Here is a 19,350-nt window from a genome sequence, read left to right as displayed (position 1 = left end):
GTCAGCGAGGGGCCGCCTGTCAGGGTTCTATCTGCGCGATGATTGATGCGGGCCCGGGTTTTTCTGTCAGCCTGTCACGGCGCAGGAATGTTTAATGTTCTCATTATTGGTTACGCTGTTGTGTATATTTCTCTGTCAGCACCGCGGACCCAGCTGAACTGGCAGAGCACTTCAAAGGCCTACGGGTCATTCATCATCCCCATGACGCTCCGGCAAATGCTCAGCTTCAGCCCCGCGCCAGGGATTTGTTATGACTTGCGAGCCGCCTGACAGACAGGGCCGCGGAGGCCGGGAGGGGACGCGCGGGAGGCGGGCTCCGGGCCCTTCCTGTCACGCCGGGCCCCTGACTCCGACTCGAGGGGCAGGCGGCACAGCGCGGGGTGGGCCCACGGGGGCGACCCCCGGGAGGGGTGGCGGGAGGGGGCAGGGGCACGCCCCCTCGTGGGCTCCAGGGCGCCCCCACGCCTCTCCCTGCAGTCCCGCCCTCCACCTCCCGGCCGGCGGCGGCCTCTCCCAAAGTTGTGCTGCAGACCCAGAGGTTGATGGGGGAAAAGCGAAACTTGCAACCGTCCAGGGCCAGGGAGGGGCGGGAGCTGGGAGCGAGAGCAGGAGAGTATCGGAGCTTTGTTTCCTTTCCCAGGCCGTGACATGATTAATCGTTTTCTTCTGATCTAATTTTGGAACATGAAAAACAGCACATTTGTCTTGAAGAAAAATGATGTGCCGAACTGTGCAGATGGAAATTTCGAGCAATGAGAAAGATTAAAGTGAAACCCCACTCCTTAGACCTAATCATGAGTTGTAGATTATTCTGTCGGCCCAGCCAGATGGTAGCACTGATTCCACAGCCCCTTCTTATATTAATGAATACTCGACTGTTATATTTGACTTAGGTAAGTGAAATGTCTATCAGAGCTAATGGACTGCCAGCCAGCATAACACATGTTGTACCGCTAAGGGTCCTTCTGCATTTTTCATGTTTTATACTAATGTAGAACATTTTGTTTCCTACTGTTTTTCATCATTGTCACTGTTTGCTAAATATTTTCACATGGAAGGGGGGAGAGAGAGAGACAAAGTCAAGAGGAAAAAGAACCCCCCTCCAAACTTGTGTCCAAAGCTAATTTCCTCCCGTTGGGCTTGGCTATAACTCTACAAGTAAAACAGTCACCCCGAGCAATGCGTACAGGAACTCAATAGTAACGTGATTAAGTTCCTAGTCAACAAGACTACACTAGACTGTATGTTAACAAACCTAATTATAGCCCCGTGGTGATAAATTGGGCCAGGGCCCTGGTTGCACATCTCTGAGGTCATATCTAGAAGAGCAGTTTGACCCTCTTGTCTCAGGGAAGAGAATTGTCCTGGAGAGGGGTCCCTGGCTCAGCGTGGTAGAGGGGCTGTTTTCTCCTTGACCTGGTTGTCCAGCTCCTGGGAGGATGGGTGGATGCCAGGAAGCATTTCAGAGTGGAAGGTCATCGGCATGAGAACTGGGCATTAGGATTTGCTGGAGGAGGCCGGAAGGGCAGTGGCTTCTGAGCCATTGGCCCCTTTCACATTGTGAGTGGCATCAGGATGCCTGAGAGGAGAGCATGGTGTTTCTGCTTCATTGGATCCATGCAGGTCTTGGAGGGTGGTGGCTCACTCTTTCTGGGCCAGGTAGAGGGTGGCTCAGATACTCCCCTTCCTCCAGGCTTCTCATCTGTAACTGGTGAAGCCCGGAAGAGCTTGTTGTTCAAGAGGAAATCTTGTGTTACTTCTTTATGAAGGACTCCAGCCTGGTGGAGATGAATGAGTCCTGAAGATGGAATCAAAGCTGTTTGGGCACAAGTAAGATGGAAAGGGTTGAGGGACATTTTCAAGGAGTGATGTCTTGAGAGAAAAATGGAAAGAAATCCACACGCAGAAAAGAGATATCCAGATATGAAAACATGGGGCGGGGGAGGGAGAGAGAGAAGAGAATGTAGAGAAAGAGAGAGACATTGAGGAGAGGACGTGTCCATACTAACAGAGGAGATGGCCCATGAACTCAGAGGAGAAACTCTCCTTGCCTCAGCCAAAGTGAGCTTCCTAAAAAGCCAATTTGATCCCCGGTGAAAATTCTCTTCTGGCTGTGATTCCTACGGGAGTCTGTTGAAATGTCTTGGCTGGGAATAGGTGAGCCTCTCCATCTATCCCCAGCTTCTCTCTCCAGCCTTATCTCTTGCTTGTCCTCAACTGTGACCCTGCCCTTCTGCCACATGAGCCTTTTTAGGGTCCCCAAGAATGCCAGCCTCTTTCAGAACAGTGTGATTCTATCTGTGTTTATTTCTGTCTATCCTACTCTCCTGTATTCTTTCCCTGGCAAACTCCTACTCATTCTTCAAGACCCAGCTCTCAGGTCTCCTCCTCTGTGACATTTTCCTGACATTCCCAGGAGGCATTATTCATCCTCTGACCCCCACCCCTGACACTGGCCAGGCTGCATTGAAAAATGTCTGTATGTGCAGCACACCAACATGGCACAAGTATACATATGTAACAAACCTGCACGTTATGCACATGTACCCTACAACTTAAAGTATAATAATAATAAATAAATTAAAAAAAAAAAAAGAAAAATGTCTGTGTTTGCAAGTCTCTTGCTCTACACCTTCCTTTCTCTACAGCTATTCCTCTGCTCATTCGTTTACTCATTCAAGAAATATACATAAGAACCTGACAGATACTGTTCTAGACACTGGGGATTTAGCAATGTACAAAATCCCCTGCCCTTCTGGAGGTGTATTTGTGGATTTCATTAATTTCAGTAGCTGTATTTGTGGATGTATTAATGAGGCTTTTTAATAGTAAGAAACAGAAACTTGCTCAGGCTAGCTCTAGAAATGGGTATTACTGTAAAATGGTGGCAATAAGGAAGGCAGAAAATCTCATAGAGACCCAAGAGCAGCTGCACAGCTGAGCCTCTCAGCTTCTATAACTCGTTAATTGGCTCATTCATGGCCCCTCCCAGGCCCATGTCATTTAAGAAACTTTTTGTTGTGATATGAAATATATACACAAAAGTGCATGTATCCCAAAAGTACAGCTCAATGAATTTTCACGAACTATAGCCCATAAAGAGGTGAAGAAACATAACATTCATTACCCTAGTACCTCCTATCCTCCTTTATTTCATTTTTAAGATAAATTCTCATCCCAGCTTCTCCCCAGCTATTTACTATGTGATGTTTTGATTTCTGTTTTCACTGGATTCATTTTTTAAACAGCTTTATTTAGGTGAAACCTACATATCATAAAATCATCCATTATAAATGAACAATCCAATGATTTTTAGTAAGTTTATAAAGAGCAGCAATGAGCACAATCCAGTTTTAGAACATTTCCATCATCCCAAAGAATCCTCTTGAGTCAATTTTCAGTTAGTACTCAGTTCCAGCCCCAACCCCAGCCCCAGACAACCAGGTTTTACATTTAGGTCTGTGATCCGTTTTTTAAAAATAATTTTACTGAGATATAATTCACATACCATAAAGCCTACACCTAAGAAAGGTAAAAGTATGTGTTTCTAGTATATTTACAAAGTTCTACAAATATCACCCCTATTTAATTCCAGAACATTTTAATCACCAAAAAGAAACCCTATATCTATTCATAGTCGCTCCCCACTTTTCCCTCCCTTTAGTCCTGGAAATCACTAATCTTCTTTCTGTCCGTATGGATTTGCCTATTCTAGACATTCCACATGAATACAATCATATAATATGTGGCCTTTAATGCCTGGCTTCTTTCACTCAGTAGAATGTTTTCAGGATTCATCCATGTTGTAGTATGTATGAGAACTTCATTCCTTTTTATGGCCAAATAATATTCCATTGTATGGATTCACAATATTTTGTTCATCCATTCCTATACTGATAGACATTTGGATTGTTTCTACTTTTTGGCTCTTATGATGAATAATGCTATTACGAACATTTATGTACAAGTTTTTGTGTGGCCATGTTTTCAGTTCTCTTGGGCATATATCTAGGAGTGGGATTGCTAGGTCATGTGCTAAGTATATTTAACTTAAATTTTTTTTACATAAATTAAAAAAATGTTTTATTTTTTATTAAATAGAGAGAGATAGGGTTTCACCTTGTTGCCCAGGCTGGTCTTGAACTCCTGAACTCGAGCAATCCACCTGCCTTGGCTTCCCAGAGTGCTGGGACTGCAGGCATGAGCTACCATGCTTGGTGTAAATTTAACTTTTTTTTCTTTTTTTTTTTTTTTTTGAGACAAGGTTTCACTTCTGTTGCCCAGGCTGGAGTGCAATGGTGTGATCTCAGCTCACGGCAACCTCCACCTCCCAGGTTCAAGTGATTCTCCTGTCTCAGGCTCCCAAGTAGCTAGGATTACAGGTGTGTGCCACCATGCCCAACTAATTTTGTGTTTTTAGTAGATATGAGGTTTCACCATGTTGGTCAGGCTGGTCTTGAACTCCTGACCTCAGTTGATCCACCTGCCTCGGCCTCCCAAAGTGCTGGGATTACAGTTGTGAGTCACCATGCTCAGCCTTGTTTAACTTTTTGCATGTGATCTATTTAAAGTTAATTTCTGTGTATGGTATGAGGTAAGAATCTAAGTTTATTTTTTTGCATATGGATATCCAGTTGTCCAAGTGATTTTTCAAATGTCCATAATGATTTTTCAAGTCATTAATTTGCACTGGATTTTGTCAGGTGTTTTTTTCCTGCATTTACTGAGTAAGCTATTGAAATCTCTGAGTATTACTGTCAAATTATCTATTTCTCCTTTCATTTTCATGAGTTTTTGCTTTATGTATTTAGGGGTTTTGTTGTTCGGTGCATATATATTTATAATTGGTATTTCCTAATATATTTACAATTTTATCATTATAAAACATCTTTTGTCTCTAATAACATTTCTTTCTTTCTTTCTTTCTTTTTTTTTTTTTTTGAGACAGAGTCTTACCCTATCACCCAGGCTGGAGTACAATGGTGCAGTCTCAGTTCACTGCAACCTCTGCCTCCCAGGTTTAAGCAATTCTCCCACCTCAGCCTCCTGAGTAGCTGGGACTACAGGTGCATGCCACTACACTCTGCTAATTTTTGTATTTTTAGTAGAGATGGTGTTTCACTATGTTGGCCAGGCTGGTCTCGAACTCCTGACCTCGTGATCCACCCTCCCTGGGCCTCCCAAAGTGCTGGGATTACAGGTGGGAGCCACCATACCTGGCCTCTCTAATAACATTTCTTATATTAAAATCTATTTTGTCTGATAGTAATATAGCCACTCCAGCTCTCTTATGGTTACTGTTTGCTTGGGATATCTCTTCCTATTTTTGTGTCTCTTGTTGACAGCATTCGGCTGGATCTTGCTTTTTCATCCAGTCTGACAATCTCTGACTTTTGAATGGATATTTTAGTCTGTTCCTGTTTAATGTGATTAATAATATGACTGGGTTAACACCTGCCATTTTTCTTTTCTTTTTTGAGACAGTCTTGCCCCGTTGCCCAAGATGGAGTGCAGTGGTGTGATCTTGGCTCACTGCAACCTCTGCCTCCTGGGTTGAAGCAATTCTCATGCTTCAGCCTCCTGAGTAGCTGGGACTACAGGCATGTGCCACCATGCCCAGCTAATTTTTTGTATTTGAGTAGAGATGGGGTTTCACCATGTTACCCAGGTTGGTCTCAGACTCCTGAGCTCAGGCAATCCACCCACCTTGGCCTCCCAAAGTGCTGGGATTACAGACATGAGCCATCATGCCTGACCATTTCTATTTGTTTTGTATTTGCTTAATGTCTTTTTTGTTTCTCTTTTACTGCCTTATTTTATGTTAAATAATCGTATTTTTAGTTTAAAAATAACAATTTCAATTATCGTCATTTTATTTTCTCAGTGGTTGCTCCAAGGATTACAACTGCATTTAATTTATCACCATCTATTTCAGAAAAATGCTACTCTAATTCTGGTGAAATATAGAAACTTTACTCCAATACATCTCCTTTTCTTCCCTTCTCTTCTGTACTATTGTCATATATATTACATCTAAATATGTTATAAACCCAATAATACAGTGTTATAATTATTTTTTATTGCAACCTTGCATTTTTAAAAGAAGCTAAGAGAAGAAGTGAGAAAAAATATACACAAAGAATCTTTTATATTTACTAACATATATATAATTTCTGGCACTCTTTGTTTCTTTTTGTAGAGTTATCATGTAGGGGCATTTCTGTTTAGCCTAAAGGACTTTACTTAGTATTTCTTGTCTGTTTAGCCTAAAGGACTTTACTTAGTATTTCTTGTAAGGCAGGAATGCTAGCAACATATAATCTCAGTCTTTGTTTATCTGTGAACATCTTTATTTCCCTTCCACATTGAAGGATTATTTTAGCTGTATATGGAATTTTTAGTTGAACATTCTTCTTTTCATGTAGCACTTTAAATGTGTCATTCCATTGTCTCTGGCCTCCATTGTTTCTGATGAGCAGTTAGCTGTCCATTGTTTTGTTGTTCTTCTGTACATGGTGACTTGTTTTTCTCTTTCTGTTTTCAAGAGTTTTTCTTTATCTTGGGCTTTCAACAGTTTTACTCTGTGGATCTAGGTGTGGATCTCTTTTTATATATCCTACTTAGGGTTTATTGAGCTTCTTAGATGTGTAAAGCTATATTTGGGAAGATTTTGGTCATTTTATCTTCAAATACTTTTTCTGCCCCTTCTCTCTACTCTTGTTCTAGAATGCTAATTACAGATATGTGGGTACCCTTAATATTTCTTTACATCTCCTCTGCACATGTGCACAGGCTCTGTTGGCCAGGGATGTGTAGGTACCTTTGGTCCTCTTTGGTGTCTAGTATACATACACACAGCCTCTGGCTAACCCAGGATATGTGAAGAATCCCCTGTGGCTTAAGTTTTACCTCTTAAAACTTACTGATAAATCCCCACTAGTCCATCAGTCCTTTGCTTAGCTGAAACGGAACTGCAGCCTCAGATTGATGGAGCCACTGGTCCTTCCTGTTTGCTTGCCATTGAGATCACTTCATCTGACAGTGCTCTAAATCAAGTGTGTCCTTTCCATTATCAGTGGCAAAGCTGTTCGTTGTCATGGTGCCGGAAGGAGCTGGAGTTAAGGACATGGGGTGTGGGCAGCTATAGACTCATATTGTTTTTACCTAAAGTTTAGTAGTTTTCATTAAAAATATTTCTCAGTTTTTGTATCCCTTTGGTAGAATTCTAGAGTGCTGAAGTGGTTTTTGACAATTTTGTTCAGCTTCATTATTGCTTTTTGGCGAGAGGTTCTGTAGACCTCCAAACTCCATTATGTGAGAAGTCAGAAGTCCCTTGGTATATTTTCAGAGCTTCTAGTTCTGTTACTTACTAAACACCTCTGTCCTCCATATTTTCAGTTCAAATTTCCAATAGAAAGAATCTGACTGGTCCAAACAGGCTTGGACCATGCCCCTCCTCCAAGCCATTTCATAGGTGGCTGCTTGGCTCTGCCTTGAAAGAAGTGGGAAGGCTAGGGGAGAACTTCAGTTGAGAGAAACAATTGCATGATTCCAGGGACAGGTGTATGTCACAATTTGTTTATTGTGGTTTCCGCCCCAGTCTAACTGATCCCACATATAGTTAGAAAGTGGTTCTGGGCAACTTTAGTGATGTAAATAAGGATTGCATGAGGGTCTGCTTCAGGGAGGATTGGGATAGTGGACAGCAAGGCTGTTGGGTCCACATTGCACCATGTAAAGCCAGTATAAGGCCGGCAGAGTGGGCCTGTCCAGGCTGAACTGCTCTTGCCTCACTCTTGCCCTACTCTTGCCCTGCTCTTGCCCTGTCCTGGCCCTTCTCCTGATTCTTTCTTAGTTCACACTTGTCTCTGTCTGGAGTGAGTGGACACTCTAATGTTGAGTATAGTTTCTACACTTTTCTGCAAGCATTCATTCACTCATTTATCCATGCATGCATTTAAGCAGTATTTGATCACTCACTTGTGTCAGATGTTGTGCTAGATGGTGAGAATGTTATGGTAAACAAGGCACAACTGGCCCTTACCCTCCCAAGGTTACAGCCTACTGAAGGCCAAGGATCCTTTCAGTGGCTGGATGACAGTGGCTAAATCTTTTTTTTTTTTTTTTTTGAGACAGGGTCTTGCTCTGTCACCCAGGCTGGAGTGCAGCGGCGTAATCTCAGTTCCCTGCAGCCTCTGCCTTCCGGATTTAACCAATTCTCCTGCCTCAGCCTCCTGAGTAGCTGGGATTACAGGCATGCACCACCACACATGGCTAATTTTTGTATTTTTAGTAGAGATAGGATTTCACCATGTTGGCCAGGCTAGTCTCGAACTCCTGGTCTCAAGTGATCTGCCTGCCTTGGCCTCCCAAAGTGCTGGGATTACAGGTGTGAGCCACTATGCCTGGCTAAAGCAACCTGACTAAATCTTTACAGACAGGTTGGGTTGTTCTTTTTGGTCTTTGTTTATCAGGTGAACAGCATAAACAAGATTGCAGAGAATATATTTAAACTATTTAAAATACCTTACTTTGTCTAAAGCCTCTAGCATTTTGTCTGTTTTCAAATTAATCTTGCTAGTTACTAATGTGTGTCATTATTCATTAAAGCAGGCCCAGTGAGACTCTCATTTAGTAAACTTGGTTATTAGTGAAAATATCATGATCTCCAAATGTATAGTAGAAGCTCTGTTAATTGACCTCCTTTTAAATATTTCTTCATTCTCTCTGTAAAACATATGGAGTGATGCCTTTAGTACAATAAACACTCGTGACTGGTTTACTACTCTCAATATGTCCACCAGTTGTGCTGGATGCTACTACAAATCAGTTGTGTATTTTCCTAAACCTGCTTATGTCAGCTGTACTTGTCATTTTAATAATTTGTTTAGATCATGTAAATAATAAAATATAACTATATCCAGAAATAAATATTTTCTTTTTCTATGTTAACTAGATAGAATGTTTTAGAAAGCCTCAATAAAGACAAGTAACAAAAATACTATTTTGAATTTAGAGTGCTATGAAAACTAGAAAAGATTGGAGAAAAAAATCACCAATTTTCAGAAGGAATTTCCATATGTAAAGCATTCTGCATGAAGATTATTTTTAAATCCTCACTATGCCTTAAAGAATACAAAACTAGAACTCACAGATGACTCATTGAAAGTTTAGTTTTTCTGTAAGAAAAGCTACGTAGAAATCCAAACAGTGGAACTGTGAGGGTTAGGTCTAGATGAAAAGATGGCTAGATAAATGCATAATTGTATACTTTAACTGAAAATGTGTAAGATTACGCTACTTTAACTTACTTTAGATATTTAAAAATATTATCATAAATATTATCCAGTTGCTATCACTATCAAAATATTGTTATAAATTTTATCACTCTGAGTAGGCATCTTCCTCATTCCTTTCCCTAAAGGTAGCTAATGATGTCAGTTTCTTATTTATTTTTCATAGACTATTCATATAAAACCAAAAAGGCTCCTTCCCTATTCTGTAACAAATTAACAGACTTTTTTGATAAATCAACCAAATTCAAATCCAGGTTGTATGGAATAAGAAGGCCTCTACTGTATAAAGCACCATTTCACAAAAAAATGTCTTTATACATGTTGTCAAATAAGAAGTGTAACATACTGATAGAGATCACACAATCACATTATGTTTTCTACTTTTATTTTAAAGTATATAATTAATTTCTAAATATTTGGGGATTAACTATCTTTTGTTAATACAAGTTTTTTTATTTTGGTAAAATATAAGTAACATTAAATTGACCATCTTAACCATTTTAAGTAGTATACAGTTAAGTAGTGTTAAGTATTCATATTGTTATGCAGCCATTACTTCCATCCATCTTCAAAATTCTTTTAACCTTACAAATCTGAAACTCTATAACCTTTAAACAGTAACTTTCCAGTCTCCCCAGCTGTTGACAACCACCTTTGTACTCTCTGTCTCTATGAGTCTGACTACTCTAGGTACTTCATAGAGGTGGGATCATACAGTATTTATCATTTTGTGACTTTTCGTGTCTATTCATGGTTTATTTCTGTTAGCATAGCATATTCAGAGTTCATCCATGTTGTAGCATGTGTCAGAATTGTTTTCCTTTTTAAGGCTGAATAATATTCCACTGTATAGATATACCACATGTTGTTTATTTATTTATTCATCAGTGGACAGTTAGATTGCTTCCATGTTTTAGCTGTTGTGAATAATGCTGCTATTACTATGGGTGTACAGATATCTCTTCAAGATCCTCCTTTTAATTCTTTGGTGCATATATGCAGAAGAATTGCTAGGTCATGTGGTAATTCTGTTTTTAATTTTTTGAGAAACTGCCTTAATGTTTTCCATAATGGCCCTGCTGTTTTACTTTTCACCAACAGTGCACAAGGGTTTCAATTTCTCCACATCCTTGCCAACAATTTTTTATTTTCTGCGTTTTAAAAAATAACAGCCATCCTATTGGGTGTGAGGTAGTATCTCATTGTGATTTTGATTTGCATTTCCCTAATGATTAGTGATGCTGAGTGTCATTTCATATGCTTATTGACTATTTATATATCTTTTTTTTGGAAAAATGTCTATTCAAGTCCTCTGTTCATTTTTGAATTGGTCTGTCTGATATTTTTGTTGTTGAGTTTAGTAATTCTCTACATATTCTGGATATAAATCTGTAATATGATATATGACTCATAAATATTTTCTCCCATTCTGTAGGCTACCTTTTTACTTTGTTGATGATGCCGTCTGATGCACAAAAGTTTTTAATTTTCATGATGCTTAATTTGTGTATGGGCATACCTCATTTTATTGCACTTTGTTTTACTGTGTTTTGAATGTATTGTGCTTTTTACAAATTGAAAATTTTTGGCAACCCTGCATCAAGCAAGCCTATCAGAACCAAGTTTCCAACGGCATGTGTTCATGTGCTCACTTCGTGTCTCTTTGTCACAATTTGGTAATTCTTACAGTGTTTCAAACTTTTTCATTCTTATTGTATCTGTTATGGTGATCTGTGATCAATGATCTTAGGTGTCATTATTGTAATTGTTTTAGGCACCATGAACCACGCCCTTGTAAGATGGTGAACTTAATCGATGAATGTTGTGTGTATTCTGACTGCCCCACCAACTGGCCATTCCCCTGTCTCTTTCCCTCTCCTTGGACTTCCCTATTCCCTGTGACACAACAATATTGAAATTAGGCCAATTTCAATATTAGACCTGAAATTTCACTGACTTTAAAGGGTCCAAATGAAAGAAAGAGCTGCACACTTCTCACTTTAAATCAAAAGCTAGAAATGATTTAGCTTAGTGAGGAAGCCACATCAAAAGCCAAGATAGGCTGAAAGCTAGACCTCTTGCACCAGATAGTTAGCCACATTGTAAATACAAAAGAAAAGTTCCTGAAGGAAATTAAAAGTGCTACTCCAGTGAACATATGAATGATAAGAAAGTGAAACAGCCTTATTGCTGATATGAAGAAAGTTTACTAGTCTGGGTAGAAGATCAAAGAAGCCATGACATTCCCTGAAGCCAAAGCCTAATCCAGAGCAAGGCTCTAACTCCATTCTATGAAGGTTGAGAGAGGTAAGGAAGCTGCAGAAGAAAAGTTGGAAGCCAGGAGAGGCTGGCTCATGAGGTTTAAGGAAAGAAGCCATCATCTCCAAAACATAAAAGTGCAAGGTGAAGCAGCAAGTACTGATCAAGAAATTGCAGCCAGTTATTCAGAAGATCAAGCTAAGACAATTGATGAAAGTGGCTACACTAAACAACAGATTTTCAGTTTAGATGGAACAGCCTTCTAATGGAAGAAGATGCCATTTAGGACTTTCATAGATAGAGAAGAGAAGTCAATGTCTGGCTTCAAAGCTTCAAAGGAAAGGCAGGCTGACTCTCTTGTTAGGGACTAATGCAGCTGGTGACTTTAAGTTGAAGCCAGTGTTCATTTACCTTTCTGAAAATCCTAGGGCCCTTAAGAATTATGCTAGGCCAGGCATGGTGGGATCATGCCTATAATCCCAGCACTTTGGGAGGCTGAGGTGGGAGGATCACTTGAGGTCAGGAGTTCCAGACCAGTCTGGGCAACATAGCAAGACTCCATTTCTACAAAAAAAAAAAAAAAAAAAAAAAAAAAAGTCAGATATGGTGGCACATGCCTGTAGTCCCAGCTACTTGGGAGGCTGAGGCAGGAGGATCACTTGAGCCTAGGAGTTAAGGGACTGCAGTGAACTATGATAATGCCACTTCACTCCAGTGTGGGCAACATAGCAAGATCCTGTCTTTAAACAAAGGAATTATGCTATGCTGAAGAGAGGCAATGAAAAAGATGATTTATGTTAAATCTAATCTGCCTGTGTGCTTTAAATGGGAAAACAAATCCTGGGTGACAACACATCTTTTTTTTTTGGCCTTTTCTTTCATTATATGGAAAAGTTGCAAGACAACACATCTGTTTACAGCATAGTTTACTGAATATTTTAAGCCCACTATTGAGACCTACTGCTCAGAAAAAAAGATTTCTTTTAAAATATCACTGCCCATTGACAATGCATCTAGTTACTCAAGAACTCTGATGGACATGTACAAAGAGATTGATATTTCCATACCTGCTAACACAACAACCATTCTTTAGTCAATGAATTAAGGAGCAATTTCAACTTTCAAGTCTTAATAGTCAAGAAATGCATTTTGAGAGGCTATAGTTGCCAGAGATAGTGATTTTTCTGATGGATCTGGGCAAAGTAAGTGAAAATCTTCTGTCAAGGATTCATCATTCTAGATGCCATTAAGAGCATTTGTGATTCATAGGAGGAGGTAAAAATATCAGCATTAACAGGAGTTTGGAAGAAGTTGATTTCAACCCTCACCTGATCTCATAAATGACTTTGAGGATGTCAAGACATTAGTGGAGGAAGTAACTGCAGATGTGGTAGAAATAGCAAGAGAACTAGAATTAGAAGTGGAGCCCAAACCTATGACTGAATTGCTGTAATCTCATCATAAAACTTAAACAGATAAGATGAGTAGTTGCTTCTCTCTCTTTTTTTTTTTTTTTTTGAGATGGGGGTCTCACTCTGTCACCCAGGCTAGAGTGCAGTGGTGTGATCTTGGTTTACTACAACCTCTGCCTCCTGGGCTCAAGTGATCCTCCCACCTCAGCCTCTTGAGTAGCTGGGACCACAGGTGCATGCCACCACACCTGGCTAATTTTTTGCATTTTTGGTAGAGATACTGTTTCACCATGTTGCCCAGGCTGGTCTCAAACTCCTGAGTTCAAGTGATCAGCCTGCCTCAGCCTCTCAGTGTTGGGATTACAGGCATGAGCCACCGTGCCTGGCTGAGTAGTTGCTTCTTATGGATGAGCAAAGAAAGTAGTTTCTTGAGATGGAAACTACTCTCAGTGAAGATGCAGTGAACATTGTTGAAATAACAACAAAGCATTCAGAATATTTCATAAACTTAGTTGATAAAGCAGCAGCAGGTTTAGACAGAATTGACTCTAACTCTGTAAGAAGTTTTACTGTGGGTGAAATGCTATCAAACAGCATTACGTGCTACAGATAAATCTTTCATGAATGGGAGAGTCAATTGATGCAGCAAACTTCATTATTATCTTATTTTAAGAAATTGCCACAGCCACTGCATCCTTCAACAACCACTACCTTGATCAGTCACCAGCCATCAACATTGAGGCAAGACCTTCCACCAACAAAAAGATGATGATTCACTGAAGGCTCAGAAGATCATTAACATTTTTTAGCAATGAAGTATTTTTAAGTTAAGGTATATACAGTGTTTTTAAGACAATGCTATTGCACACTTAATAGACTACAGTATAATGTGAACATTTATATGTCCGGGAAACAAAAAATTCATGTGACTTGCTTTATTGTAATATTCACTTTATCATGGTGGTCTGGGACTGAGCTCGCACTATCTCTGAGATGTGACTATATTTTTATTTTGTTGCCTGTGTCTTTGGTGTCATATCTAATAAATCATTTCCAAATACAATGTCATGAAGCTTTTGTTCTATCTTTTCCTTGAAGAGTTTTATAGTTTTAACTTTTGTTTAGGTCTTTAATTCATTTTGAGTTAACTTTTGTATATAGTGTTAGGTAAGGTACTAGTTATCTTTTTGTTATTGATTTTTAGCTTAATTTCATCAGGGTCAAAGGACACATTCCATATGATTTTTATACTTTAAAATTTCTTGGGAGTTGTCTTATAGTCCATCTTGAAAAGAAAATGAATTCTGAAATTTATGAATACAGTGCTCTAAAATATGTCCATTAGATCAAGAGCATTTTGTACTTTAGATCTATATTCTAGAACTTCCACTTAGAGGAATATGAAGTGGGCTTACTTTTCTCTAAGTATAGTTAAAAACCATGGTCATTATATGTAAACAAATATTAGAAAACTCTGAAGGGTGGATAAAAGAAGAAAGACACTCAGTGGACTCAAGGGACATTTGGGACCTGAGAAGTGACCTGGTGAACTCTCTATGTTTGTCTCATATATCCCAGGCTGGGAGCTAAAGAAGCTGGCAACTCAGAAATGCCAAAGAAGGTAGACTGAAAACAAAACAAAATAAATCCTCAACAAAAGCCTGCTCTTTCCAGTCAAAGGACCAGGAAAAGGGTAGCCTAGCAAGATAGGAAACTTTTAGACAATAATCATTCTACTGTAGCTAAACACCACAGAAAACACAGGGCTCCACTCCCACTAGCAAAGGCTAAGTGAGGAGCTTATATTTAACCCTTGGAAGTCTGTAATAAAGTACTCCAAAACCCTACCAGAATGATATCAGAAAATGCAAAGTAAGGAGCAAGGACTTTCGTTCTTATCAGCTGGTAATGCAGTACCTTCCTGTAGTCTGGTGGAGACCATGTGAGAAGCTGGAAGTCCCACCCCTGCATGGAAATAATGAGGAACTCTCATCTTCAGGTATCAATGGAGTCTGAGTGGAGAAACTGGACTGCTACCTGCACTTAGCAATAATGACATGGTGTTCCTCCCTCCCCCAACCACAGCAGTGTCAGAAAAAGTCAGTTAAAACAGAAGGCTTAAAAAAGTCCCATCATCTCTTAACATAATATGAAATGTTCAGGTTTTAATAAAAAACCAAAAAGTCTTCTCAAAAACTAGGAAGATGTCAAACTGAATTTAAAAAGACAGTTGTTTTAGTCAGAGTTCTCTAGAGGGACAAAACTAATAGGATAGATGTATATATAAAGGGGAGTTTATTAAGGAGTGTTGACTCACACAATTAGAAGGTGAGATCCCACAATAGGCCATCTGCAAGCCAAGAAGCAAGGAAGCCACTCCAAGTCCCAAAGCTGAAGAACCTGGAGTCTGATGTTTGAGGGCAGGAAGCATCCAGCATGGGAGAAAGATGTAGGCCAGAAGACTAAACCAGCCTAGTCTTTCCACGTTCTTCTGCCTGCTTTTCTGGCCATGCTGGCAGCTGATTAGATTGCGCCCACCTAGATTCGGGGTGGGTCTGCCTTTGCCAGTCCACTGACTCAAATGTTAATCTCCTTTGGCAACACCCTCACAGGCACAACCAGGAACAATACTTCGCATCCTTCAATCCAATCAAGTTGACACTCAATATTAACCATTGCAACAATTAATAAGTAGCCACACCAAGAGGCAGAGATGCTAAAATTATCTGACAGATTTGAAAGCAGCCATGATAAAAATGCTTCCATAAGCAATTATAAACATTCCTGAAACAGGCTGGGCACAGTGTAATCCCAGCTGTTTGGGAGGCTGAGGCAGGTGGATCACTTGAGGCCAAGAGTTTGAGAACAGCCTGGCCCATATGCTGAAACCCCATCTCTACTAAAAATCAAAAAAAAAAAAAAAAAAAAAAAGCTGGACGTGGTGGTTGGTGCACACCTCCCAGCTACTTGGGAGGCTGAGGCCTCCTTTACAAACCTCTTTCCTTTATAAATTACCCAGTCCCAGGTTTGTCTTTATGAGCAGTGTGAGAACAGATTAATATAGTTGGTTTCTCATCAGAAACCATGGAGGTAGAGGCCTCAGCCTCCCAAGTAGCTCGGACTACTGGCGTGCACCACCACGCCCAGCTAATTTTTTTAGTAGAGATGGGGTTTTACCATATTGGCCAGGCTGTTCTCAACTCCCTGGGCTCAAGTGGTCCGCCTGCCCCAGCCTCCCAAACAGCTGGGATTACACCATGCCTGGCCTTTTTCAAGAATGTTTATAATTGCTTATGGAAGTATTTTTATCATGGCTGCTTTCAAATCTGTCAGATAATTTTAGCATCTCTGCCTCCCAGCTACCCAGGAGGTGGAGGTTGCAGTGAGCTGAGATCACGCCACTATACTCTAGCCTGGGTGACAGAGTGAGAACCTGTCTCAAACAAAACAAAACAAAACATTCTGAAACAAATGACAAACTAGAAAGCCTCAGTCAAAAAATAGGATATAAAAGGAAAAACAAAAATATTGTAACTAAAAATACAATAACTAAAATAAAAAGTCAAGTGGATGGGATCGGAGGAAAGTGGAATGGAAGAAAGAGAAAAGAATCAGGAAACTAGAATATGGAAATATGGAGATTACCCAATCTGAACAACACAAATAAAATAGACTAAAATATCAAAAATGAGCAGAGCTTCAGAGACATGTAGATATATAACAAAATACCTAACATTCAGGATACCAGAATCTGGGAAGGAAAGGAGAAAGAGAGTGGGGCTAAAACAGTTTGAAAAGAAATAATGGTGGAAACCTTTACGTCACTATTTGTCAAAAGACATCAACCTACAATTCAAGAAGCTGGGTGAGCTCCAAATAGGGTAAACCCAAATAAATCCATGCTAAGATATATGATAATTAAACTACTGAAAACTAAAGATAATGTAAAAAATCTTGAAAGCAGACAGATAAAAAAAACAAAACATCACCTTAACTATATGAGAAAACAATTAGAATAGTAGTTGGTGATATGGTTTGACTCTGTGTCCCAACTCAAATCTCACCTTGAATTGTAATAATACCCATGTGTCAAGGGTGTGGCCAGGTAGAGATAATTCAATCAGTTTCCCCATACTGTTCTTGTGATAGTGAATAAGTCTCACGAAATCTGCTGGTTTTATAAATGGGAGTTCCCCTGCACATATGCTCTTGCCTGCCACCATGTAAGATGTGACTTTACTCCTCCTTTGCCCTCTGCCATGATTTTGAGGCCTCCCTAACCATGTGGAACTGTGAATCCATTAAACCTCTTTCCTTTATGAATTACCCAGCCTCAGATATGTCTTTATTAGCAGCATGAGAACAGACTAATACAGTTGGTTTCTCTTTAGAAACCATGGAGGTAGAGTGATGTCAGCAAGATGGTAGAATAGGGGCTTTTTGCATTTGTCTCCTGTCCACAATGAGAATACCTTTGTGGGAGTTCAGTAATCCAATGGACAAGTTCCAGCACACCACTGAGCAACAAATCCAAGAATAGACTTGTTCAGGAGGGTAAGAAGAACAGTTGTATTAGACTCATGTCACCACTCCCGCAAGGTGGCACAGCTCAGTCCCAAGAGAGACCCCCATAGACCTGTGATCTTGTCAGTATGGAAAAGCCACCACTCCTGGCTAATTTTTGTATTTTTTATAGAGACAGGGTTTCGCCATGCTGGCCAGGCTGGTCTCGAACTCATGATCTCAAGTGATCCATCCACCTTGGCCTCCCACAGTGCTGGGATTACAGGTGTGAGCCACCACACCTGGTCCAACATCCCAACATCGTCACCTTTAAGGACACTACAAGAAATTCACTTCATCTTTAAGGACACTGAGTGAGCATTTGGTTCCCACAGCCATGTGGGATGCTGCTCACTTATTTTTTGCACAACCCAGGATACTGAGGTGATTAGCAAAGCTAAGTGGGTGGCAGAGGCTAGGAGTAGGAAAGAGGGTCTGGGGACTCTACTAAACACTGTGGACCTCGTCAAGAAGCTTCTCCATGAACCCACTTGGGATACCTTGCCTGTGGTCCCCACTGGGCTTGTGGGCACCCCAAATGCTCTGCAACTCTTCCACCAACCTGGATTCCTGGGCATGCCCCTGCAGACAGCAGGTGCAAATATCTCATGTAAACAGCCAACTCAAATCTGTGGGATTGGGAGAAGGGACATGAACTTGAACATTTCAGGGCACTGACCTAAGGAAAACAAAGGAGAGACCCTCAGAATCTTGGATGGCTTTGCAAAATATAGAGAAAGCATACAATCTTAAGAATCTCACCCCCCTTAACAAGGAATAAGAGATGTGGAGGAAACACATGAGTGAAGTCATTTATCTCCCAAAGCCAGCTGGTAAAGAGTGGAGGCTTCTTCAAATGTGAAGATGCCACAACAATGCAAGAATTCAGGGAACATGAAAAATCAAGGAAACAACACTGCCAAAGGAACACAATAATATTCCAGTAACCGACCTCAAAGAAATGGAGATCTGTGAATTGCTAGACAAATAATTTAAAATAATTGTTTTAAGAAAGCTCAGTGAGATGCATGAGCAAAGAAATGACCTAAAACTAAAGCATATTTAAAAGAGAAGCAGAGAGTAAAAGTTTGGAAAATTTGAAGCTTGGTCATCTGGCAGAAAAGAAAAGCCTATTTTCAGGGAGGAATTTAAGGAGGCTACAGAAATTTGTATAACTAATAACAAGTATTTTTCTTATTGTTCTTCTAGTATCTTAATATACATTCTCTTAGAACTGTTTTAATAGTTGCCTGGAGCACTCAATATACATCTTTGATTTATTAAAGTCCAATACGAAATAGTACTTTTACCACTTCTCATTCTAGGCAAGCACCTTGGAATACTTTTGGAATACTTTAGCTTTATTTACTGCTACCAATTTTTTTTTTTTTTTTTTTTTTTTTTTTGAGACAGAGTCTTGCTCTGTCACCAGGCTGGAGTGCAGTGGCTTAATCTTGGCTCACTGCAAACTCCACCTCCTGGGTTCAAGTGATTCCCCTGCTTCAGCCTCCTGAGTAGCTGGGACTACAGGTGCGTACCACCGCGACCGGCTAATTTTTTGTATTTTAGTAGAGATGGAGTTTCACCATGTTGACCAGGATGTTCTCTATCTCCTGACCTCGTGATCTGCCCTGCCTCGGCCTCCCAAAGTGCTGGGATTACAGGCATGAGCCACCATGCCCGGCCCACTGCCGATTTTTTATGCTATTGTTTTCATTTATATTAGTTCTACATATATTTTAAACCACACATGATATAATTTTTCTATGGAAACAATGTTTATTTTTTGGCCAGGCACTGTCACTCATGCTTATAATACC

The 19,350-nt window shown here is 40.1% G+C and overlaps 1 long non-coding RNA gene across 1 annotated transcript in view; it reads left to right on the top strand.

Moving 5' to 3' along the window:
- Positions 1-436: 436 nt before the first annotated feature.
- The window catches only part of LOC126962495 (uncharacterized), a 58,410-nt gene continuing 39,496 nt past the window's right edge, over positions 437-19,350 (top strand). The window contains exon 1 of the long non-coding RNA XR_007728707.1: positions 437-1,830. This is a non-coding gene — a long non-coding RNA (uncharacterized LOC126962495). The remainder of the gene's footprint in view (positions 1,831-19,350) is intronic.

Source organism: Macaca thibetana, chromosome 9 (assembly GCF_024542745.1).
Source record: "Macaca thibetana thibetana isolate TM-01 chromosome 9, ASM2454274v1, whole genome shotgun sequence".
Classification (NCBI taxonomy): Eukaryota; Metazoa; Chordata; class Mammalia; order Primates; family Cercopithecidae; genus Macaca; species Macaca thibetana.
Note: the sequence above shows the minus strand (reverse complement) of the source record. Positions and strands in the feature narration are given on the sequence as shown.